Source organism: Hyla sarda, chromosome 3 (genome assembly GCF_029499605.1).
Source record: "Hyla sarda isolate aHylSar1 chromosome 3, aHylSar1.hap1, whole genome shotgun sequence".
Lineage (NCBI taxonomy): Eukaryota > Metazoa > Chordata > Amphibia > Anura > Hylidae > Hyla > Hyla sarda.
The window spans coordinates 141745380-141770630 of NC_079191.1; the positions used below are offsets into that span (position 1 = coordinate 141745380).

Below are 25251 nucleotides of genomic sequence, written 5' to 3' on the forward strand. Positions count from 1 at the left end.
GTGTCAGCAGAGAGCACTGTGGTCAGACAGAAAGTAAATTAAAACATTTTTTTTCTAGTGGAGTACCCCTTTAAGGACTCCGAGCGTACCTCTACGTCCTGAGTCCCACTAATGGGGTTTAAACCGTTCTCACGAGCAGAGAACAGGTTAAACCCCGTGGGTCCCAGCTGCTATGGGCAGTCAAGACCCACAGCTAATCAAAGTAGTGCGGCGTCTAAAGTGAAAGTATCCCGGCAGCTCAGCGGGGCTGATCAGGAATTTCGCGACAGAATCGCAATGTCCCAATCAGCTTACTGGACGACGGGAGGGTCCTCACCTGCCGCCTCCTCCTCATCCGATCAGCGATCTACTGTCCCATGCCTGTGGCATAGCATTGATCAGTGTATGCAATCAAAAGATTGCATGGTATAGTCCCCTAAGGGGGCTAAAAAAAAGAAAGTAAAAAAGTGGTAAAAAAATAAGGGAATAAATGTGAATAAGCACCCCCCCCCCACACACACACACACACACCCCTAATAAAAGTTTGAATCACCCCTTTTCCTTTAAAAAAAAAAATAATGTAAAAAAAAATAACCATATGTGGTACTGCTGCGTGCGTAAATGTCTGAACTATTAAAATATAAAGGTTAGCTAAACCACACGGTCGATGACGTACACATAAAAAAATACCGAAGTCCAAAATTGTGCATTTTGTCACCTCATATACCATAAAAATATTAATGAAAAGCGATCAAAAAGTTCCATCAAAACAAAAATGGTACCGATTAAAAACTACAGACCACGGCACAAAAAACATTAGCTCTCATATAGTCCCGTACGCTGAAAAATAAAAAGTTATAGGGGTCAGAATTTGACAATTTTAAACATACTAATTTTGGTGCATGTAGTTTTTATAATATATAATTTTTTTTTAAAGCAGTAAAATTAAATAAAACCTACATAAATTGGGTATCCCTGTAACCGTAGGACCTACAGAATAAAGATAAGGTGTCAAATTGCACTGCGTAGAATTGGAAGCCCTAAAAAGTTGCAAAATGGTGTTTCTTTTTTTTTCACTTCACCCCACAAATAATTTTTTTGTTTCGCCACAGATTGTTATAAAGTAAGTAATGTCATTACAAAGTACAATTGGTGACGCAAAAAACAAGCCCTTTTATGGGTCTCTAGATTAGGGATCGACCGATTATCGGTATGGCCGATATTATCGGCCGATAATCACGATTTTGGGCATTATCGGTATCGGCAATTATCTTGCCGATAAGCCGATAATGCCCCGCCCCCCGCACTGCCCCCACCGCAACGCGCCCCCACCGCACCGCGACCGCCCCCCCCGACCCACCGCATCGCACCCCCCACCGTAGTGCTGGCCGGTATACCGGTATGGATTTTTGCCCATACCACTATACCGGTCTGGCCCCTCCCCCACCCTCCGAGTCAATAAAAAAATAAATAAACTTACCCGTAATGGGGGTGGTCCGGGCCATCCTTCCTTCTTGTAGTGTCCGGCGCCATACCAAGTGGAGGGTGAACCGGTCCGGGCTGTCCTTCTCCGGGGTCCTCTTCTCCACTCCGGGCAGGCTCCGGCCTAGTACGCTGCATAGACGCCGCTACGCCGTGACGTCAGGTGCGTCGCTGCGCACGGGCGTCACTGCTGCGCTACTAGGCCGGAGCCTGCCCGGAGTGGAGAAGATGACCCCCGGAGAAGGACAGCCCGGACCGGTTCACCCTCCACCCGGAATGGCGCTGGACACTACAGGAAGGAAGGGTGGCCCGGACCACCCTGACAGGTAGCGGCAGAGAAGCGGGTGGTGGCGGCGGCGGCCTATGGCACCGCAAAAGCCACTGCAGTGCATTGATTTAAAGCGCCCGCTTTAAATCAATGACCTGCAGCGGTGTCGAGGGGGGATGAATAGCCGATAACTTATACCGGAATAAGTTATCGGCTATCGGCCCTAACCTCCACCGATTATCGGTATCGGCCATAAAAAAACGATATCGGTCGATCCCTACTCTAGATGTAAAATGTAACACGTTATGATTTTTTAGAAGATGAGGAGGAAAAAAACTAAAGTGCAAAAACAAAAATTGTTTGGAGTCCTTTAACCCCTTAACGACCAAGGAGGTATATTTACATTCTTGGCCAGCTCCCGCGATATAATGCAGGGTCATGCGGTGACCCCGCGTCATATCGGGTCGGTCCTGGCAGCGATCGCGGTGCCATGCGCTATTAACCCTTTAGACGCGGCGTTCAAAGTTGAACGCCGGGTCTAAAACGAAAGTAAACCTTCCCGACTGCTCAGCGGGGCTGATCGGGACTACCGCAGTGAAAATGCGGTGTCCCGATCAGCTGGGACATGAGCGGAGGTCCTCTTATCTGCCTCCAGCGTGTCCCCTCGGCGATTGATTGCTCCAAGCCTGAGATGCAGGCTTGAACAATCGACCGCCGATAACACTGATCATTGCAAAGCTATTGTTTTGCAGTGAACAGTGCTGGCAATCAGTGTGTGCAGAGTTATAGGTCCCTATGGGAGCTAACACACTGCAAAAAAAAAAAAAAGTGTAAAAAAAAAAAGTTAATAAATGTTATTTAACCCTTTCCTCAATAAAAGTTCACCCCCCTTTTCCCATAAAAAAACACCATGTAAATTAAAATAAATATAAACATATGTGGTATCGCCGCGTGCGTAAATGTCCGAACTATAAAAATATATCATTAATTAAACCGCACGGTCAATGGCGTACGCGCAAAAAATTTCCAAATTCCAAAATAACGTATTTTGGGTCACTTTTTATATCATGAAAAAATGAATAAAAAGCGATCAAAAAGTCAGATCAATACAAAAATGGTACCTCTAAAAACTTCAGATCACGGCGCAAAAAATGAGCCCTCATACAGCCCCATACGCGGAAAAATAAAAAAGTTATAGGGTCAGAAGGTGATAATTTTAAACGTATACATTTTTCTGCATTGTAGTTATGATTTTTTACAGAAGTATAACAAAATCAAACCTATATAAGTAGGGTATCATTATAATCGTATGGACCTACAGAATAAAGATAAGGTGTAATTTGTACCGAAAAATTTACTGCGTAGAAACGGAAGCCCCCAAAATTTTCAAAATTGCGTTTTTTTTCTTCAATTTCGTCGCACAATGATTTTTTTTCCGTTTCGCCATAGATTTTTGGGTAAAATGACTGATGTCACTGCAAAGTAGAATTGGTGGCGCAAAAAATAAGCCATCATATGGATTTTTAAGAGCAAAATTTAAAGGGTTATGATTTTTAAAAGGTGAAGAGGAAAACAACGAAAGTGCAAAAACGGAAAAACCTGTGGTCCTTAAAGGGGTATTCCGCCCCTAGACATTTTATCCCCTATCCAAAGGATAGGGGATAAGATGTCAGATCGCCGCGGTGCCGCTGCTGGGGACCCCTGGGATCCCCGCTATCATTACAGCACAGAGCGAGTTCGCTCTGCACGTAATGATGGGCGGTACAGGGGCCAGAGCATCGTTACGTCACGGCTCCGCCCCTCGTGATGTCACGGCCCGCCCCTTTCAATACAAGTCTATGGGAGGGGGCGTGGTAGTCATCACGCCCCCTCCCATAGACTTGCATTACGGGGACGGGCCGTGATGTTACGAGGGGCGGAGCCATGACATCACGCTGCTCCGTCCCCCGTATCGCCCGTCATTACGCACAGAGCGACCTGACCCCGGCGATCTGACATTTTATCCCCTATCCTTTGAATAGGGGATAAAATGTCTAGGGGCGGAATATCCCTTTAAGGGGTTAAAGGGGTACTCCGGTGAAAAACCTTTTTTTTAAATCAACTGGTGCCAGAAAGTAAAACAGATTTGTAAATTACTTCTATTAAAAAAAATCTTAATCCTTCCAGTGCTTATTAGCTGCTGAATACAACAGAGGAAATTATTTTCTTTTTGGAACACAGAGCTCTCTGCTGACATCATGACCACAGTGCTCTCTGCTGACATCTCTGTCCATTTTAGGAACTGTCTGTAGTATGGTAAACAATGGGTTAAGTTGCTGGCTGCAAAATGTTACAATATTGGCCCTCATTTACTAAGAAAATCGGGTTGTAAGTCTATGTTGCTTTCTTACCCGACTGCTTTTTTCCCCTGGTATTTATTATTATGTCGCATCCTGTTTGTCGCACGTGGGTTTTGTTGGTTTTGGTTTCCAACTCCTCTGAGCTGTCGGGAAAAAATCCACAACAATTCAACAAATTCGGGTTGGAAACCTTAATAAATACGTGGGAAAGCTAAGAAATGTCGGGTAACGCCCCTTTTTAGGGTTTGGGAGAATCCACATCGGGTCTGTCGGGAAAAAATGTTGCATCGTGTCGCAGACTGGCGCACGATGTCTGCGACATGGCGCAGACAAAGATCCGACAAAAAAACCCGACAAAAGAGGTCGGGTTTAGAATAGTAAATGAGGGCCATTATGTTTATGCCTGGGTGCTGGGAGTGGCTGGTTTAGTGTCTGTGTGGGATTTATGGAATAAAGAAGCAACCTATACAGCCTGGCTTGTGTTAATACACTACATTTTGGCGACGAGGATGGCTAGATTTCTGGATTTACCGGCTATTGGACCATTTGATGTGTCTGGAGACCACACTAGTCTCTCACAGCGCTGGGACAAGTGGAAAAAGGGATTTCAGCTCTATGTTACAGCCACAGGAGTAACTGCACCTGCTCAGAAGAGAGCCATGCTGCTGCATCTAGCTGGACCACAAGTCCAGGACATTTTTGAAACCGTGTCTGATGCCAGAAATCCAGAAAACCCTGCAGAAGTACAGAGTTTTCTTGGGCTAGTGAATTACTGTGCTAAGTTTATTCCAGATATGGCGACTGTCAGTGAACCTTTGAGATTGTTGACTCGCAAAGCAGTCCCTTGGAAGTGGGGCCCTTTGGAACAAGGTGCATTTAATGAACGGCTGACTTGTGCCACAACTTTAGCTTATTTCAATCCTACTGCACAAACCCAAGTTATTGTCGATGCTAGCCCTGTGGGGTTAGGTGCAATCTTGGTCCGGAGACAACGCACAGGCGATTACAGACCTATTCAGTATGCAAGCAGATCCCTTACTGATGTGGAGAGACGTTATTCTCAGACTGAGAAAGAAGCTTTGGCTGTTGTTTAAGGATGCAAACGGTTTCACACTTATCTCTATGGACTTGATTTTGAAATCATCACAGACCACAAGCCTCTGGAAGTGATATATTCTCCACGATCAAAACCATCCGCCAGAATTGAAAGATGGGTTCTCTGATTGTTACCGTACCGATTTACAGTGCGGTACAGACCTGGACCGACTAATGCAGCAGATGCACTTTCCAGATTGCCCCAGTCTTCAGCACCTCTTCATAACCTAGCAGAAGAGTACATTCGATTTGTGGCTGCTAACGCCATGCCTCAGGCATTGACACCGCGGGAGGTTGAAGAATTGTCATCAGTTGATCCGGAAATTGCTCGGTTGAGAAAAGGTGTAAGACAAGGTGTTTGGGTGGATTGTGACCCAAGCTATCACAGAATCAAACAAGAGCTGAGTATTGCAGGACAACTAGTTTTACGTGGCTAAAGACTTACGAAAACGATCATTACACTTAGCCCATGAGGGCCATCAAGGCATTGTACGCACCAAACAAAGATTATGTGAGAAAGTCTGGTGGCCAGGAATTGACAAGGATGTGGAACGTTTGGTTTCTTCATGTCGAGCATGTCAGCTGGTGGGCAGCACACCTAAACCAGAACAGTAACTCCCACTGTTCTACCTGAGGGACCATGGGAAGATTTAGCAATTGATCTGTGTGACATTCCATCTGGACACCATCTTTTAGTTGTTGTGGACTATTATTCAAGGTGGCAAGAGGTGATAGTTCTCACTAAAGCTACATCATCAACTGTAATTGACGGGTTGGAGAGCATCTTTGCGTCTCATGGGTTGCCTAAACGGATTGTGAGTGATAATGGTGCTCAATTTACTTCTCAGGAATTTCATGATTACCTGAATCAAATGCTATTGAACATCATCATACAACCTCATACTGGCCACAGGCTAACGGGGAAGTGGAGCGCCAGAATCGAACCTTGCTAAAAGCTTTGCGAATTGCTCATCTAGAGAAAAGAGACAGGAAAAAGGAACTGTGGCATTTTCTTTTGGCTTATCGTACAACTCTGCATACTGTCACTGGAGTTAGTCCTGCGGAAATTCTTTATGGTCGCAAATTCAGGACAAAATTGCCAGACATTGGGGGTCCTCCTACGAGTCAGAAACCTTTTCTGCATATTGATGAGGAAAGGAAGATCCGGGCTGAACAGTATATGCAAACCATCGCCGCCATTGTCAAACTAGTAGCCTTCAACAGGGTGATAAGGTGTTGCTTCAAAATGATCAGTTTAACAAACTGGCTCCGTCCTTTGATCCTAAGCCTTATCTTGTAAAGGAGAAAAGAGGTACTCAAGTGGTTTTGGAGGGTTTAGATGGACACACAAAAGTGCGTAATTCCTCATTTGTGAAGAAATTTATTGAGCCAGAAGGTCAAGTATCGGAGGATGGCGAACATGCAGAGAGTAGCAATGGTACTTCCAGTGATTCAGACTTCAATCCACAACCATCCACATCGGAATGGCCAAGAGAAAAACGAGCAACTAATTCACCGGCCTACCTTAAGGACTAGGTGTATAGTCAGGAGTTTACAGTTTAAAATGTTAGTTGTTCATCCATGCATTTTGTTAATGTTATTGATCTGTTGTGCATGTTATGTGTTGTTCAAAGAGAGGAGGGAATGTAGTATGGTAAACAATGGGTTAAGTTGCTGGCTGCAAAATGTTACAATATTATGTTTATGCCTTGGTGCTGGGAGTGGCTGGTTTAGTGTCTGTGTGGAGTTCATGGAATAAAGAAGCAACCTATACAGCCTGGCTTGTGTTAATACACTACACTGTCCAGAGCAGCATATGTTTGCTATGGGATTTTCTCCTACTCTGGACAGTTCCTAAAATGGACAGAGATGTCAGCAGAGAGCACTGTGGTCATAATGTCAGCAGAGAGCTCTGTGTACCAAAAAGAAAATAATTTCCTCTGTAGTATTCAGCAGCTAATAAGTACTGGAAGGATTAAGATGTTTTAATAGAAGTAATTTACAAAGCTGTTTAACTTTCTAGCACCAGTTGATAAAAAAAAAGTACCCCTTTGAAGTGAAAATGGGCTGAGTCCCTAAGGGGTTAAAGTGATGGACATTGTTGTAATAGATGTATATATGTGTATACAGCTTACTATGTTAATATGTAAGAAAATGTTCATTTAGGAGCCCCCCTCCCCCTAATGTCATTCCCCATTCTACTCTCTGTTATTTGCACACTCCCTATATGCTAAAACATCCCACTAGTGAGGTTGGGAACTTATGCTAATTACAGAGGTAATAGAGCCAAGTGAAGGACTGAATAAAGGGTAGAAGCATTTGAAACAGACATGGCTCTGTTTGATTTACTTCGCTATACTTCAGTATATACATTCTGTATACGGATTTGGCCGGGATTAAGATAGCTACAAGAGTACTGATAAAAGCTACATCATTGTCAGCAAAAATACTCAGGCTGTCACGTTTAAACAATTCTCAGTTGGTACTAAGGGGTCCAAAGTGTGCCAACACAACTGCCATTCTGGATTATTTTCTCTTTCTCGGTCGGAAACCATTGGGGGACACAGACCGTGGGTATATGCTCTTGCCGCTAGGAGGAGCTGACACTAGGCAAACAAAGAGTCGGCTCCTCCCGGCAGGCTATACCCCGCTTACTGGCCCTGAGCTTATCAGTTTAAGCTTAGTGTCCTAGGAGGCAAGACACAGGTCTGGATTTCTCCAGACCTGGTCTTCTATTTTTTCTTAATTTATAGTTAGGGACTGTTTAGTTTCTTTCATTCATTTTATTTTTTCACTGTTTTCAGGTGGGGGTTCAGCAGCATGGCGCTACCTGTTCGCCCATATGCGGCTAAGGGGCATGGGTCATAATATACAAATGCACCGTTAACACCTTCCCGCCAACAGCCAGCACCTGGAGTAGTACCGTTGGGTCCAGGTCACCCTATTTTCCCTGCTCGTCCTGGTCTGTAGCAGCATGACGTGAGGCAGGCATCCATAAATCTGGCTGAAGATATCTTCAGGTAGAAGACATCTTCAGGTGAGTATGGTGCTAGGTGAGTATATTCTAACGGGGGCCCTCCTTTTAATTATTTTTAGAGGCAACGTCTGGAGACCCCTAGAATTATGTAACCCCTGATTTCCCCCCCCCCCCCCAGGAGGGAGCTCTCTATTGGGGCTACTTATGAAGGATTGGGGGCATTCAGGGGGATTGAGCTCTTTGGCAGGGTCGGGGCGCTGGGACAGCGTTTCCCTCTCCTTCCCCGCCCCTGCCAGCTCGTGTATTTTTACTAGTACAGTCGGCGTCTCCCTACATATGGTCCGTTCGGCCGCTGCAGGGATTGAACGGCTGTTAGTCTGTTAGTTTCATTTTTGAGATGCGCACGGCGGCTCTCTCTGCCGGCGTCCTCCCTGCATGCAGTCTGCTTGACCGCTGCAGGGATCGCACGGCTGCCTTTTTCCTCCGGCTGAGTCGCCGAAGCTACTGTTATTCTCGGGGGACATGGCGGTTGCGGTGCCGAGCTTCGGCCGGCGGTGCCGAGCTTCGGCCGCGTGTGCAGAGGCTCCACCCACCGCCCGCTTCTCCAATGGGGGCTTAGCGCGCGCACCTAGGGGTCACTGATTAGCCTATCAGCTGGTGTGCGCGCTCAGGGGTTACTGTTCAGCCAATAGGCTGCTTCTGGGAGACGGCCTGTCTTGGTAGTGGCTGGCTCCTCCCCCTGCACTCTCTCTTTCTCTCTACCTCACGGAGGATACGGGGGCTGCCATCTGCTTCCAGTTCTGGGACACAGACAGGGCGAGATTGCTCTATTTTTCCACTGCTGTCACTAGTTTCCAGCTATATCCGACCCCAGACCCGACCCACCGCTTAGACAGACGACGACTCTGGTCACCTATGCTTGTGTGGGTTGTAAGTCCAAATTTCCAGTGGGTTCTACTGAATCTTCCTGCTACGCCTACTCTTCCAAACTGTCTCCACCATCCGTTTCTGGAGCCCCTGAGGCTTCAGTGGAATGCGTGGGAACTGCCCCCCTCCAGAGTGGGTTTCTTCCCTTTCCCGGTCGATATCTGATTTGGCTAAGGTCTCCAAGTCGGTGGCTTTGGCCTCGGAGAGGTCATCCCTGTGAGGCTATAGGGGCTCACGCTCTGTTTCCCCGGAACCGCTTTTTCCCCACACTTCTAAGCGTGCTAAGGTAGTAGTGCTCACGGGAGCAGGTCCAGGGCGGCCCCTCGTTTCGTAGGTCTCGCTCTCCCTCCCCGGCCCTGGGGCGTATCCCAGCTTCTAGGGGTCGTTCTCCGGGTCGGCATTCTAGGTCTCCGTCCTCTCATCCTAGGTCTCCTTCACCCCCGGCGAAGGCTGCCTCCGCTGACTCCCATTCCTCAGGGGAGGCGGTAGAAGAAGGTTCAGATTCCGCCTCGGATCATGAGGATTATTCTACAAAGCCCGATGTGGTGGACGGTTTAGTCTCAGCCATAAGGGACACCTTTCATCTGGAGGACCCCGGAGCTTCTGATCCTAATCCAGAAGTTTCCTTTTGCCGGTCTCGGCGTGCTCCCAAGGCTTTTAGCTCTCATGCATGTGATGCGTTTTCTGGGAATCAAGAAGGTGCAAACACGTTTTCCCTTCCCTCAGGACCTAGTCACTAAGTGGACGGTTCGGCCTAAGGTTGACCCACCAGTTTCCCGCCTGTCCAAGTCCACTACGCTGCCCCTTGCAGATGCAGCATCCCTTAAGGATCCGGCGGACAAGAAAATGGAAAATTTTGCGAAGTTCGCATTTGAGGCCATTCGGGCCTCATTTCTCCCCACCTTTGCCTCCACTTGGGTGGAAAAAGCGTTGTCAGTTTGGGCTTCCCAGCTCAGCCAGGGGGCCCTTGCTGGAACTTCCAGGGAAGAACTGGCAGAAGTGGCTCTCCAGCTCTCTCAAGCGGGCGATTTCCTTTGTTCAGCCACTTTGGAATCCGCCCGCTGTTCGGCATTTACCTTGGCCAACTTGGTTGCGATTCGTCGCGCCATGTGGTTGAAAGCGTGGGATGCCGACGCTGCGTCGAAGAGGTCTCTGACGGAGCTACCCTTCTCGGGTTCCCGCCTCTTCGGAAAACGTTTGGATGAGATTATTTCTGAGGCTACGGGAGGTAAAAGTTCTCTGCTTACACAGAACAGGGCTCGGCGCTCGGAGCCCCGCCGGAAGTCGACTTCCTTTTGATCCTTTCGGTCAGCGGCTCCGAGTCGCCCCTCCAAACAGGTGCAGCCACCCTCTTTTAGGGCACGTCCATCATGGAAGTCGGGCAACCGATCTGGAGGTTTCGCTGCCAAATCAGGTAGCCGTAAGCCTGCCTCTTCCTGAAGGGGCGCCCCCACCCGCGTCGTGTGCTCTGGTGGGAGGGCGGCTGTCTCTTTTTCAGGACATCTGGCTGTCTCAGGTCCAGGATGCCTGGGTGCGAGACGTTATTTCAGGAGGCTACCGCATAGAATTCTCTTCTCTCCCAAGACACCATTTCTTTCAATCCCGCCCTCCTCAGTCCCCTACCTTGGCGGCGGCTTTTCAGTCGGCTCTGCGCTCTCTCCTCTCCCAGGGGGTGATAGTGCCGGTTCCTCCGGGGGAACGCAAGTCCGGGTTCTATTCGAACCTCTTCGTCGTTCCCAAAAAGGAAGGCTCGGTCCGTCCCATCCTGGACCTCAAGTTGCTCAATCGCCATCTGCGCCTCCATCATTTTCGGATGGAGTCCCTCCGGTCTGTGGTGGCCTCCATGGACCAGGGCGAGTTTCTTTCCTCAGTGGATATCCGAGACGCCTATCTCGACATTCCGATCTTCCTGGTGCATCAGCGTTTCCTTCGTTTCGCAGTGCCGGAGGGTCATTTTCAGTTTGTGGCGCTCCCGTTTGGTCTAGCCACGGCTCCCAGGGTCTTTACCAAGGTCATGGCGGCGGTCATTGCCATCCTTCGTAGCCGGGGGATCTCCGTCCTTCCCTACCTGGACGACCTCTTAATCAAGGCCCCCTCTTGGTCCGAGAATTTGGAGAGCCTGCAGATCACACTTCACACCCTGTCCTCTTTCGGCTGGGTCATCAACTGGGAGAAGTCACATCTGCTCCCCTCCCAGTCCCTTATTTTTCAGGGGCTCCTTTTCGACACCGCAGTAGCCCGGGTTCGTCTTCCCTTGGACAAAATGCGCTCTCTGCAGGTGGGGTCCGTCGCCTGAGGCGCCCCACCATGGTCCCGATTCGCTTCTGCATGGAGGTCCTGGGCGTATGGTGGCTACCAGGGAAGCAGTCCCCTTCGCCCAGTTTCATTATCGTTCCCTCCAACTGGCCGTTCTGGGCAGGTGGGACAAGTCCCCTTTGTCCCTGGATCACAGGATTCTCCTGCCCCTGGCAGTACGTCAGTCCCTTCTCTGGTGGCTCCACTCGCCCCTTCTTCTTCTGGGGAAGTCCTTTCTTCCCCTCCAGTGGCAGATTGTCACCACCGATGCGAGCCTCATGGGTTGGGGAGGGGTTTTTCGAGGCACGGCGGTCCAGGGTCACTGGTCCCCCGGGGAATCCCGTCTCCCCATCAATATTCTGGAGCTTCGGGCGATCTTCCTTTGCCTCCTCCATTGGGAACGTCTCCTTCTGGGTCGACCGGTCCGGGTTCAGTCGGACAATGCGACAGCCGTAGCATATATCAATCGCCAAGGCGGCACCCGGAGTCGCTCGGCGATGGAGGAGGTCTCCGAGATTCTCATCTGGGCCGAGGCTCGGGTCCCTGCTCTGTCGGCAATCCACATCCCGGGCGTGGACAATTGGGAAGCGGACTTTCTCAGCCATTCCTCGATGGATCCGGGGGAGTGGTCTCTCCACCTGGAGGCGTTTTCACAGATTTGCGATCGTTGGGGGACCCCGGATGTGGATCTCTTCGCATCTCGCCTCAACAGGAAGGTTCCCCTCTTTGTAGCAAAATCAAGGGATCCCCTGACCCTGGCGACAGATGCTCTGGTCATCCCGTGGATGTTCTTCCGACTCCCTTATCCGTTTCCGCCTCTTCCCCTCCTGCCGAGGGTTCTGAGGAAACTCAAGGCGGAGGGAGTCTCCGCCATTCTAGTGGCCCCAGACTGGCCCAGATGCGCATGGTACGCAGACGTGGTCCAACTGGCCGACAACGTGCCGCTGCGCCTACCTCTTCGTCCCAATCTTCTCTTTCAAGGTCCCCTTTGCCACCCCAATTTACTGTCGCTGCATTTGACGGCGTGGTGTTTTGAAGGCCCGCAGGTTTTCTGAGGGGGTTATCCGTACTATGCTTTGGGCCCGCAAACCTTCCTCGGCCAGGATCTACCACCGCACTTGGAAAGCTTATTTTCGGTGGTGCGAGGCGCAAGACTTCTCTCCGGTTATTTTTTCCCTTCCACGTCTCATTGCTTTTCTTCAGGCGGGGCTGGATAAACGTTTGACCCTAAGTTCTCTTAAGGGTCAGGTGTCTGCTCTCTCTATCCTTTTCCAACGGCAGTTGGCTTCTAATTCCCATGTCCGCACCTTTTTGCAGAGTGTGGCCCGCATGTCCCCTCCTTTTCGGTCTCCCATGCCTCCGTGGGATCTCAATCTGGTGCTTGGAGCCTTGAGGGAGGCTCCTTTCGAGCCCCTTAGGGATGCCTCCCTTCATATTCTCTCGTGGAAGGTCACCTTTCTCATTGCTATCACTTCTATCCGGAGGGTCTCGGAACTGGCGTCACTTTCCTGCTGTTCCCCCCTTTTGGTGCTTCATCAGGATAAGGTGGTTTTCCATCCACCTCCCTCCTTCCTGCCCAAGGTAGTTTCCTCCTTTCATGTAAACGAGGAGATCGTTCTTCCTTCCTTTTGCCCCTCTCCTTCCAATGCCAAGGAGCGTTCTCTTCACACCCTTGATGTGGTCCGGGCAGTCCGGATTTATCTGTCGGTCACCTCCTCTTTTCGTCAGGGGGACTCCTTCGTGATTCCTGAGGGTAGTCGTAAGGGTCTTCCGGCCTCCAAGGCGACCATTGCTCGGTGGATTCGCTCGGCCATTTCGGAATCATACCGCCACAAGACCAAAGTGCCACCCTTTCGGGTGACGGCGCATTCCACGCGTTCTGTTGGTGCTTCTTGGGCTCTCCGTAATAGGGCTTCGGCCCTGCAAGTCTGTAAGGCAGCCACCTGGTCGTCCTTGCATACATTCGCAAAGTTTTATCAAGTGCATACTTTTGCATCGGCTGATGCTAGTTTGGTCCACAAGGTGTTGCAGGCGGCAGTAGCATCCTCCTCTGCTTAATTTGGGTTGAGTTTTTTCTCCCCACCCCGGGGACTGCTCTGGTACGTCCCACGGTCTGTGTACCCCAATGGTTTCCGACCGAGAAAAGTAGATTTTTTATGCTTACCGTAAAATCTCTTTCTCAGAGGATCCATTGGGTGACATAGCGCGCACCCACAGTTTGGGTAGAGTTTTCTTTCGTCTGGTTCTCTCTGACTTTTGCTGGTGTTTTCTCTTTTTTTGTCGGTTGCCTCCTATTGCTTTGAGACTAAACTGATAAGCTCAGGGCCAGTAGGCGGGGTATAGCCTGCCGGGAGGAGCCGACTCTTTTTTTTGTTTGCCTAGTGTCAGCGCCTCCTAGCAGCAAGAGCATATACCCACGGTCTGTGTCCCCCAATGGATCCTCCGAGAAAGAGATTTTACGGTAAGCATAAAAAATCTACTTTTTTCGGACCATTATCTGTAAACCCAGGAGATGATTGTGTGAGAAAATCCTAGTAGATCAGCAGTTTCTGAATAACTCAGATCTGTCTGGCACAGACAAGCATCGTGCAAGGTCAAATGCTTGGTTTTAACATTAGCAAGTAATTTTGACCACATCTACATGCCTAAACACATTGGGGAAATTTACCTGTGCATAGGAAAAGTTGACCAGTTGTCCATAGCAACTAATCAGACTGCTTCTTTCATTTTTCTTAGACCTTTTTAAACAAAACAACAAAAAAATAAAAAATAAAGAAGCGATCTGATTGGTTGCTATGGACAACTGGTCAACTTTTCCTCTGTTCAGGTTTTGATAAATCTCCCCAATTGAGTTGCTACCATGTGACTGGCTGATTAGCTATTTTGGTATCAAGAAATGGAACAGGTGTACCGAATAAAGTGGCCACTGAGAGTACATATAATATATATTATTTGGGGGAGGGGTTCTATAGTTTGCCTTGGGCAGCTACATTTACCCCTGCCCATAGTGATAAAGCCACTGTCTACTCTCTTACTGGTGACTTATGGGCTGTTTATCTGTTTGAGTACATAAAGCCTGTTAACAGGGGGACGCTCTGCTCCTGAGCACAGGAGATTCATAACTCTGACAATCTCCAATCACTTTGAATTATATATAGATAGATAGATAGATAGATAGATAGATAGATAGAGAGAGAGAGAGAGAGATACAAACACCATTTTTTAGCACCCCATTACTATGACCCTCCCTGTACTGGCTATGTACTATAGGGCCCTCTGCACACTACTGTTTGTGTATCTGTTAAAATTGATACATTATTTTGGGATTTTTAAATAACAGTTCAATAATTTTCAAATAACAATTCAACAATCTCCATGGTAACAGTTTAAACAGAATGACAGGACCGGAGTCCATCCACATTCTGTATACAGCCCACATGCCACCTCCTGCCCATCCCATGTGCTCAGGTATATACAGTCATGGCCTTAAATGTTGACACCCCTTAAATTTTTCAAGAAAATGAAGAATTTCTCACAGAAAAGGATTGCAGTAACATATTTTGCTATACACATGTTTATTCCCTTTATGTGTAAAAAAAAGCAAAATCGTACATGTCACACCAAACTCCACAAATGGTCTGGCCAACATTATTGGCACCCTTAACTTAATATTTGGTTGTACACCCTTTGGAAAAATAACTGAAATCAGTTGCTTCCTATAACCATCAATAAGCTTCTTACACCTCTCAGCCGGAATGTTGGACCACTCTTCCTTTGCAAACTGCCCCAGGTCTCTCTTATTGGAAGGGCGCCTTTTCCCAGCAGCAATTTTAAGATCTCTCCACAGGTGTTCAATGGGATTTAGATCTGGACTCATTGCTGGCCACTTCAGAACTCTCCAGCGCTTTGTTGCCATCCGTTTCTGGGTGCTTTTTGACGTATGTTTAGGGTCATTATCCTGCTGGAAGACCCAAGATCTCGGATGCAAACCCAACTTTCTGACACTGGGTTGTACAGTGCGACTCAAAATCTAATAATCCTCATATTTCATGATGCCTTGCACACATTCAAGGCACCCAGTGCCAGAGGCAGCAAAACAACCCCAAAACATCATTGAACCTCCACCATATTTCACTGTAGGTACTGTGTTCTTTTCTTTGTAGGCCTCATTCCATTTTCGGTAAACAGTAGAATGATGTGCTTTAACAAAAAGCTCTATCTTGGTCTCTTCTGTCCACAAGCTGTTTTCCCAGATGGATTTTGGCTTACTCAAGTTCATTTTGGCAAAATGTAGTCTTGCTTTTTTATGTCTCTGTGTCAGCAGTGGGGTCCTCCTGGGTTTCCTGCCATAGAGTTTCATTTAATTTAAATGTTGACGGATAGTTCGCACTGAGACTGATGCTTCCTGAGCCTGCAGGACAGCTTGAATATCTTTGGAACTTGTTTGGGGCTGCTTATCCACCATCCGGACTATCCTGCGTTGACACCTTTCATCAATTTTTCTCTGCCATCCATGCCCAGGGAGATTAGCTACAGTGCCATGGGTTGCAAATTTCTTGATAATGTTGCGCACTGTGGACAAAGACAAATCTAGATCTCTGCAGATGGACTTGTAACCTTGAGATTGTTGATATTTTTCCACGATTTTGGTTCTCAAGTCCTCAGGCAGTCTTCGTCTCCTCTTTCTGTTGTCCATGCTTAGTATGGCACACACAGACACACAATGCAAAGACTAAGTGAACTTCTCTCCTTTTTATCTGGTTTCAGGTGTGATTTGTATATTGCCCACACCTGTTACTTTCTCCAGGTGAGTTTAAAGGTGCATCACATGCTTGAAACAATCTTATTTATCCACAACTTTGAAAGGGTGCCAATAATTATGTCCAGTCCATTTTTGGAGTTTGGTGTGACATTATGTCCAATTTGTTTTTTATTCCTCCCTTTTTTGGTTTAGTTCCAATACACACAAAGAGAATAAACATGTGTATAGCAAAACATGTGTTACTGCAATCCTTTTCTGGGAGAAATACTTTCAGGGTTGCCATCATATACGGCTATTACTGTAGGTCCTGTCCTCCTGTATACAGCCTACATGTCACCCATCACATGTGTTCAGGTATATAGGTACTGTCCTCCTGTATACAGCTCACATGTCACCCATCACATGTGCTCAGGTATTTAGGTCCTGTCCTCATGCATACAGCCTACATGTCACCCATCACATGTGCTCAGGTATATAGGTCCTGTCCTCATGTATACAGCCTACATGTCACCCATCACATGTGCTCAGGTATATAGGTCCTGTCCTCATGTATACAGCCTACATGTCACCCATCACATGTGTTCAAGTATATAGGTCCTGTCCTCATGTATACAGCCTACATGTCACCCATCACATGTGCTCAGGTATATAGGTCCTGTCCTCATGTATACAGCCTACGTCACCCATCACATGTGCTCAGGTATATAGGTCCTGTCCTCCTGTATACAGCTCACATGTCACCCATCACATGTGCTCAGGTATATAGGTCCTGTCCTCCTGTATACAGCTTACATGTCACCCATCACATGTGCTCAGGTATATAGGTCCTGTCCTCCTGTATACAGCTCACATGTCACCCATCACATGTGCTCAGGTATATAGGTCCTGTCCTCATGTATACAGCTCACGTCACCCATCACATGTGCTCAGGTATATAGGTCCTGTCCTCATGTATACAGCTTACATGTCACCCATCACATGTGCTCAGGTATATAGGTCCTGTCCTCCTGTATACAGCTCACATGTCACCCATCACATGTGCTCAGGTATATAGGTCCTGTCCTCCTGTATACAGCTCACGTCACCCATCACATGTGCTCAGGTATATAGGTCCTGTCCTCATGTATACAGCTTACATGTCACCCATCACATGTGCTCAGGTATATAGGTCCTGTCCTCCTGTATACAGCTTACATGTCACCCATCACATGTGCTCAGGTATATAGGTCCTGTCCTCCTGTATACAGCTCACATGTCACCCATCACATGTGCTCAGGTATATAGGTCCTGTCCTCATGTATACAGCTCACATGTCATCCATCACATGTGCTCAGGTATATAGGTCCTGTCCTCATGTATACAGCCTACATGTCACCCATCACATGTGCTCAGGTATATAGGTCCTGTCCTCCTGTATACAGCTCACATGTCACCCATCACGTGCTCAGGTATATAGGTCCTGTCCTCATGTATACAGCCTACATGTCACCCATCACATGTGCTCAGGTATATAGGTCCTGTCCTCCTGTATACAGCTCACATGTCACCCATCACATGTGCTCAGGTATATAGGTCCTGTCCTCATGTATACAGCTTACATGTCACCCATCACATGTGCTCAGGTATATAGGTCCTGTCCTCATGTATACAGCTTACATGTCACCCATCACATGTGCTCAGGTATATAGGTCCTGTCCTCCTGTATACAGCTCACGTCACCCATCACATGTGCTCAGGTATATAGGTCCTGTCCTCATGTATACAGCTTACATGTCACCCATCACATGTGCTCAGGTATATAGGTCCTGTCCTCCTGTATACAGCTTACATGTCACCCATCACATGTGCTCAGGTATATAGGTCCTGTCCTCATGTATACAGCCTACATGTCACCCATCACATGTGCTCAGGTATATAGGTCCTGTCCTCCTGTATACAGCTCACATGTCACCCATCACAAGTGCTCAGGTATATAGGTCCTGTCCTCATGTATACAGCCTACATGTCACTCATCACATGTGCTCAGGTATATAGGTCCTGTCCTCCTATATACAGCCTACATATCACCCATCACATGTGCTCAGGTATATAGGTCCTGTCCTCCTGTATACAGCTCACGTCACCCATCACATGTGCTCAGGTATATAGGTCCTGTCCTCCTGTATACAGCTTACATGTCACCCTCACATGTGCTCAGGTATATACGTCCTGTCCTCCTGTATACAGCTCACGTCACCCATCACATGTGCTCAGGTATATAGGTCCTGTCCTCCTGTATACAGCTTACATGTCACCCATCACATGTGCTCAGGTATATAGGTCCTGTCCTCCTGTTTACAGCCTACATGTCACCCATCACATGTGATCAGGTATATAGGTCCTGTCCTCATGTATCCAGCCTACATGTCACCCATCACATGTGCTCAGGTATATAGGTCCTGTCCTCCTGTATACAGCTCACATGTCACCCATCACATGTGCTCAGGTATATAGGTCCTGTCCTCATGTATACAGCCTACATGTCACCCATCACATGTGCTCAGGTATATAGGTCCTGTCCTCCTGTATACAGCTCACATGTCACCCATCACAAGTGCTCAGGTATATAGGTCCTGTCCTGTATACAGCTCACGTCACCCATCACAAGTGCTCAGGTATATAGGTCCTGTCCTGTATACAGCTCACGTCACCCATCACATGTGCTCAGGTATATAGGTCCTGTCCTCCTGTATATAGCTTACATGTCACTCATCACATGTGCTCAGGTATATAGGTCCTGTCCTCCTGTATACAGCTGTTCCTGTGTGGTCAGGACTGGAGAATCCACATTATATACACTGACCAGGACACCATTACATGGATACAGGACATTACATAACGCAATCCCGTCAGCCCCGTACACATACGCAGATCAGTGTGCGCCCCCATACAGCCGCCCGTCACCTGCCCTCATGACAGCCCGTCACCCCGCCGCGGGGTCACCTGTACCCTCCTCCTTCCCTCCTGCATAGTGCGCTGCCCCCTCCCGGTGTAGTGCGGTGCTGTATGCCTTCCCCCGGGTGCACAGCTCCCACTCCCGCCCACCAGCATCTCTATACCCCCAGTGGACGCTCACACTCACTTACTCACTGAGTTTCCGCCATTTTCTAATCCCAGTCACTAGGTGTCGCTGCGCATGCGTCGTGCCACCTTGTGACTATCAGCTGGTGAGGGCATTTAACCCCACAAGTGTCCGCAGTGGGGACTGCCACCTCCTCGTACCAATTCCTGTCGCTTGTACCCATGGCAGACGATACCAGCTTCTCTACACTGTGTGGAGTACTAACATGGCTGTTCTAATAGAGATGGCTTTATAACTCGCTGTAGTGGAATTGTATAAAATGTATTCCTATGGCGGATAAATCCATTTGTATACAGACTACCAGTGATGCCCAACCTGTGCCTCTCCAGATTAGGCAAAACTACAATGCCCAGCTTGCCCTGACAACCAAAGGTTGTTGGATTTTTGCAATATCCACAAGTCACAAAGTTTTTAGTCCCATAGGGCCTCCAAACTGTGGACCTCCAGATGTTGCCAAACTACAACTCCCAGCATGCCCGGACTGCCAGATTAGGCAAAACTACAACTCCCAGCATGCCCGGACTGCCAGATTAGGCAAAACTACAACTCCCAGCATGCCCGGACTGCCAGATTAGGCAAAACTACAACTCCCAGTATGCCTGGACTGCCCCCCGCAGAGAGTTATCCCCTATCCTGAGCGTAGGGCAGTGTTTCCCAACCAGGGTGCCTCCAGCTGTTTCAAAACTACAACTCCCAGCATGCCCGGACAGCCTTTGGCTGTCCGGGCATGCTGGGAGTTGTAGTTTTGAAACAGCCGAAGGCACTCTGGTTGGGAAACACTGCCGTAGTGGATAGTTTGTTCTTGTAAGGGCTCGTTCACACAGCCGCCTGCTCCCGTCAAAAAATGCCCGTTATGCCACCCGTTTGCTAATTTTGCAAACGGGTTGTAAAGGGTTGTAAAAGGATCCCATTGATCTCAATGGGATTTTTTTTACAGTCCTTTATCACCTGTTTGCACCCGTTATGTTTCTAACCCGTTATTTTTGACGGCCAAAAGACGGCCAAATGCACAATTTTTTTTGCCCGTCAAAAATAACGGGTGAAAAACGGGTCTTTTAAGTTTAACATTGAAGTCTATGGGAAACGGGTTACAAACGGGTTACCCTTTAATGTACCCGTTTGTCCCCGTTAATTTCAATCCGTTTTTCACCTCTATTTTCTTCTGAGCATGCTCAGAAGAGGTGGCATGAACCAGGAATTAAAGGATTAACGGATTAAAACGGGTGCAAACGGATATAATATAGGAGTTTTCAACCCTTGAAAAAAATGGGTTACTAGACCCGTTTGCAATCTGTTTGCACCAGTTGGTAACCCGTTTTTTTCATGTTCTGTTATTTTACTTGAACGGGTGAATATCGGGACGGGAACCAACGGATGAGTGAACCTAGCCTAAGAGATTTACTTTTTTTTTTTTCAATTTGAAAAAAATGCCACTAAAAATGACACTTATTTTGCACAGCCAAGACACAGTTTTATTTTTGTTTTTTGTGTTTTTATTTTTTAACAAAATAGTGGGTTTTAGGCTTGTAGTAGGCTGGTAGTTTTTTTGGGTTTACAGATGTTAGCTGTAAATCAATGAGAAATCGCTAAATTCTTATTCCACTTGGCGTTTTTAACTTTGGCATTTTTTTTAAAATCCTTTTGGCGTTTTTTTCACTCTTTTTTTGCTCTTTTCAGCTCCTTGGCAGTTTTCCAAAATCGCAGCATGTTGAGCCACTGGCGATTTTTTTGTCAAAATCATGGCCTTTTTCTCCCATAGAAGTCTATGAAACTGAAAAAACGACAAGAAAAATGATATGTCGGTTTTAACTTTGGCGTTTTTTGCAGGCGGTTTTTATTCTTTTTTGGACTTTAGCGATCCAAAAAAAGTGATGGAGATACCTTTTTTAATAAAATTGTGTAGGGTACCATTAAAAAAATAAAATAAAAAAGATACAGTAGTGAAGGAAAAAATTGTATGTAACAAAATGTATCTTTTTTATAACAAAATTTTTATATATTTTTAAAACAGGTATCAATTTATGTGGGCAAGCGGGGACCTAAAAATGTAGCCGACAATAATAAAAATGTAGTGTGTGTGTATGTTTTTCACTTTTTTTCTTTATTGGGAGTAGTAGTACCTGTACTAATTGACAGATCGCCCGTTGCGATCCTCCTGTTGAATGTATAGATGCGGCCAGCCGACCGCTCTTCTATGGTCCCCTGCACTGCCGTATATATACACCTATTCATATTTCCCACAGAGCTGTGATTGGCCAGATGGTTCCAGCCAATCACAACTCTCTGTGGGAAATAGGAATAGGTTATGAGTAGGTGTGTCTATATGTCAGTGCAGGGGACCATAGAAGAGCGGCCGGCCGCATCTATACATTATACTGGAGGATCACAGCGGGTGTCAGGAGTAACATCCAGAGTGATCTTTCCTTAACTGCAGGTACTACTACTCCCAACATGGGGCACACTCTGCTCCATGCTGGGAGCTGTAGTACCTGCATTAATAGACAGATCGCAACAGGTGTCAAAAGTTACACTTGCTGTGATCTGTCTATTAATGCAGATACTACAGCTCCCAGCATGGAGCAGAGTGTGCCCCATGTTGGGAGTAGTAGTACCTGCAGCCGGTAAGAACAGATCACAGCAGGTATCACTCCTGACACCCGCTGCGATCGTCCTGTCTATTGCAGAGATGTGGAGCGGCTTTCTCCTGCACTCCGCATCTCTGCACTATACTCCGGCCGGCCACTCACTCATTCATATTTCCGTCTGAGAGCGGTGATTGGCTGCAACCATCCGGCCAATCACCACTCTGGGCGGAAAATATGAATGATGTTCTATTCACATCACTGGCCGTAGTATAGGGCAGAGATGTGAGCGCTGTATAGAGCTGCTCCACATCTCTGCTATATTATGGACAATAGCTTTGGGTGTCATGACTGACACCCGGGGCGATATATCTATTAGTGCAGGTACTACTACTCCCTTCATGGAACAGTCTGTTTCATGCTGGGAGTAGTAGCACTACCTAAAAAAAAAATAAGAAATAGAGAGAAAAAATGAAACACACACACTCACACTTTATAAAAAATGAATTAAAATTTAGTTACAAAATATATAAATTTTGTTAAATAAATTTTTTTCCATCTCTACTGCATCCTTTTTTTTTTTTTTTTTTTTTGGTACCCAACCAATTGTGGGTACCAAAAAAAACTGCCAAGGTGCAATTTCCACACAAATGAAAAAACGCCAGACGCGGGAAATTGCACTGCCGTTTTTTCAGGCGTTTGAAAAAAAAACCCAGGACAAAAAACCAAGTAGAGACTTAGCCTCAGTCTTGCCACTTTTTTTTGTTTTTTTCTCCTGCGTTTTTATCATGACAAGTCATGTGATATTTTTCTTCATGGACTTCTATGGGAGAGAAATGGCAATATTTGGTCCAAAAAAAAAAACACTTTAGTGTGAACATGCTGCAATTTTCTAAAACTACCACAGAAAAACACCAATGATGAATGAAAAAAAAACGGCAAGGTTAAAAACACCAAGTGGGTTTGACGTTTTATCAATTCTTATTGACTTTCCACTAACATCTGGCCAATGCGTTTTCTCAACAAAAAACTCAGTGCGGCATTTTTTTTTTTTTAAAGACGTTTTTGCAAAATAAAAAAAACATGTATTAACTTACCTTAAGGCCCCATTCACACAGCTGAATTTCATCAGGAATTCTGTGTTGTGAGTGCACAGAAATTTTGCCCGAATTCTGCCAAAATTCCCCAAAACTGCGAAAAATCCAGAGTCTGCTTTCACCCCTGAAATCCTCTGTCATTTAGTGATCTGTTCACACTGAAGAAATCATGAGGAAAAGCTGAAATCCTCTACTTCTTATTGCAGAAATTAGCAGATACTGAGGCGTGAAATATTCTGGTCTGAGATTCCGAGGACGGACGGTCAATTGTTGGCGCTAGGACTGCACGGATACCGCCAGAATTCTGTATTGTCCACTGGAATCCTATTGACTGCACTAGAATTTCAAAGCCAAATTTTGGAAATTCCCTACTGTCAATAGGGGTCAATAGGGACGGCTCTTATCGACAGCAGAAGTGAATGGGGTGCGCTGCTCCAGTCAACAGGATATGTCTGCATCCCGTTTTCACTGGGATGCCGACAGATACGATTAACGGGGGCCAAAGTGCAGTGTGTTCCAACCCTAACTAATTTCAAAAAGAAGATTCAAACAGAATTTCCATAAGGAAATAGAATCTTCATCAGGACTTTGCATTAACATCAATGAGGGTTTGATTCCAAAATGATTCCATGCAGAATTTCCACATGGCCAAGGGTCCAATCACATGGCAGATTACAGTATTTTCCGGCGTATAAGACAACTGGGCGCATAAGACGACCCCCAACTTTTACAGTTAAAATACAGAGTGTGAGATATACTCGCCGTATAAGACTACGGTATATGACACCTTATCTGTAGGTCCATACGATTAAAATGATACCCTACTTATAAAGGTTTGATGTTATCTTACTAGTGGAAAAAAATCATAACTACATGCAAGAAAATTAATGCATTTACAATTGTCCTATTTTGACCCCTATAATTTTTTTATTTTTTCTCGTACAGGGCTGTATGAGAGCTCATATTTTGCGCCGTGATCTGAAGTTTTTATCGGTACCATTTTTGTTTTGATTGGTATAAAAAGTGACCGAAAAAACACTATTGTTTTTTTTTTGCGCGTACACCATTGACCGTGCAGTTTAATTAACAATATATTTTTATAGTTTGGACATTTATGCACGCGGTGATACCACATATGTTTATTTTTATGTTTATATTATTTTTATATGGAATTTAGGAAAAGGGGGTGATTTAAACATTTAATAAGGAAGGGGTTAATGTGTGTGTTTTGAAACTTTTTTTTAACTTTTTTTTGTTTTACACTTTTAGTCCCCTTAGGGGACTTTTAGGAGCAATCATTAGATTCTTCATACAGATCAATGTGGTTCCATAAAACCACATTGATCTGTGTGCTCTGCGAGTGTCCTGCCAGGCTTTATCATTCTCAGCACAGTAGTCGGCATGGAAGGAGAGGTAAGCCCTCCGGGTACCTCCGAAGTGGATCGCCCCCCCGTGATCGCTCTGTGGGGGGGCGATCCACCCCACTGAACCACCAGGGACGGGATAAAGGCACCTTAGGATGCTGCTGTCAGCTTTGACAGCGGAGATATAAAGGGTTAATAGCCGCCGGCGGCGATCGCCACATGTTGGCTATTAACGCCGGCCCCCAACTACAGGAATCAGCTGAGGGCCAGCCGGTATGACGCGGGCTCAAGTCGGGAGCCCATGCCATATCTGGACGTGCCGATCAGCGATTTGTAAATTGCTTCTATTAAAAAATCTTAATCCTTCCAGTATTTATTAGCTGCGGATGAAATTCTTTTTTTTTTTTTTTTGGAACACAGTGCTCTCTGCTGAACCACGAGCACAGTTCTCTCTGCTGCATACCATTTTAGGAACTGACCAGAGCAGCATATGTTTTCTATGGGGATTTTCTCCTACTCTGGACAGTTCTTAAAATGGACAGAGATGTCAGCAGAGAGCACTGTGCTCATGATGTCAGCAGAGAGCTCTGTGTTCCAAAAAGAAAATCATTTCCTCTGCAGTATTCAGCAGCTAATAAGTACTGGAAGGATTATGATTTTTTAATAAAAAGTAATTTACAAATCTGTTTAACTTTCTGGCACCAGTTGAATAAAAAAAAAAAAAGTTATCCACCGGAGTACCCCTTTAATCCCCTTGTGCCATTATTATCCGATATGGCAAAAAAGGGATCAGAGGAAGGGGGGAATGGCACAAGGGGATTAAGATGGAGGGGGGGAAATGGTGCAAGAGGATAAGAGGGAGGGAGGAATAAGGGTACAAGAGATTAAGATGGGGGGGGGGGTTAATCATTACTCCCCCCCACCTCCATATTTATGCCCTAGTGCCAATATTCCTCCCTCCAT

The 25251-nt window shown here is 46.5% G+C and overlaps 1 protein-coding gene across 9 annotated transcripts in view; it reads right to left on the minus strand.

Moving 5' to 3' along the window:
* The window catches only part of PHC3 (polyhomeotic homolog 3), a 99803-nt gene extending 80431 nt beyond the window's left edge, over positions 1–19372 (minus strand). For 6 of the 9 annotated variants that reach the window (XR_008891137.1, XR_008891136.1, XM_056565161.1 and 3 more), the window contains exon 1: positions 19250–19372. The gene's annotated coding sequence lies outside the window, so the exon portion shown is untranslated. Of the gene's footprint in view, positions 1–19245 lie in introns of all 9 variants that reach the window. The other 3 variants (XM_056565152.1, XM_056565158.1, XM_056565154.1) reach the window with 3 other exon arrangements.
* Positions 19373–25251: the final 5879 nt, after the last annotated feature.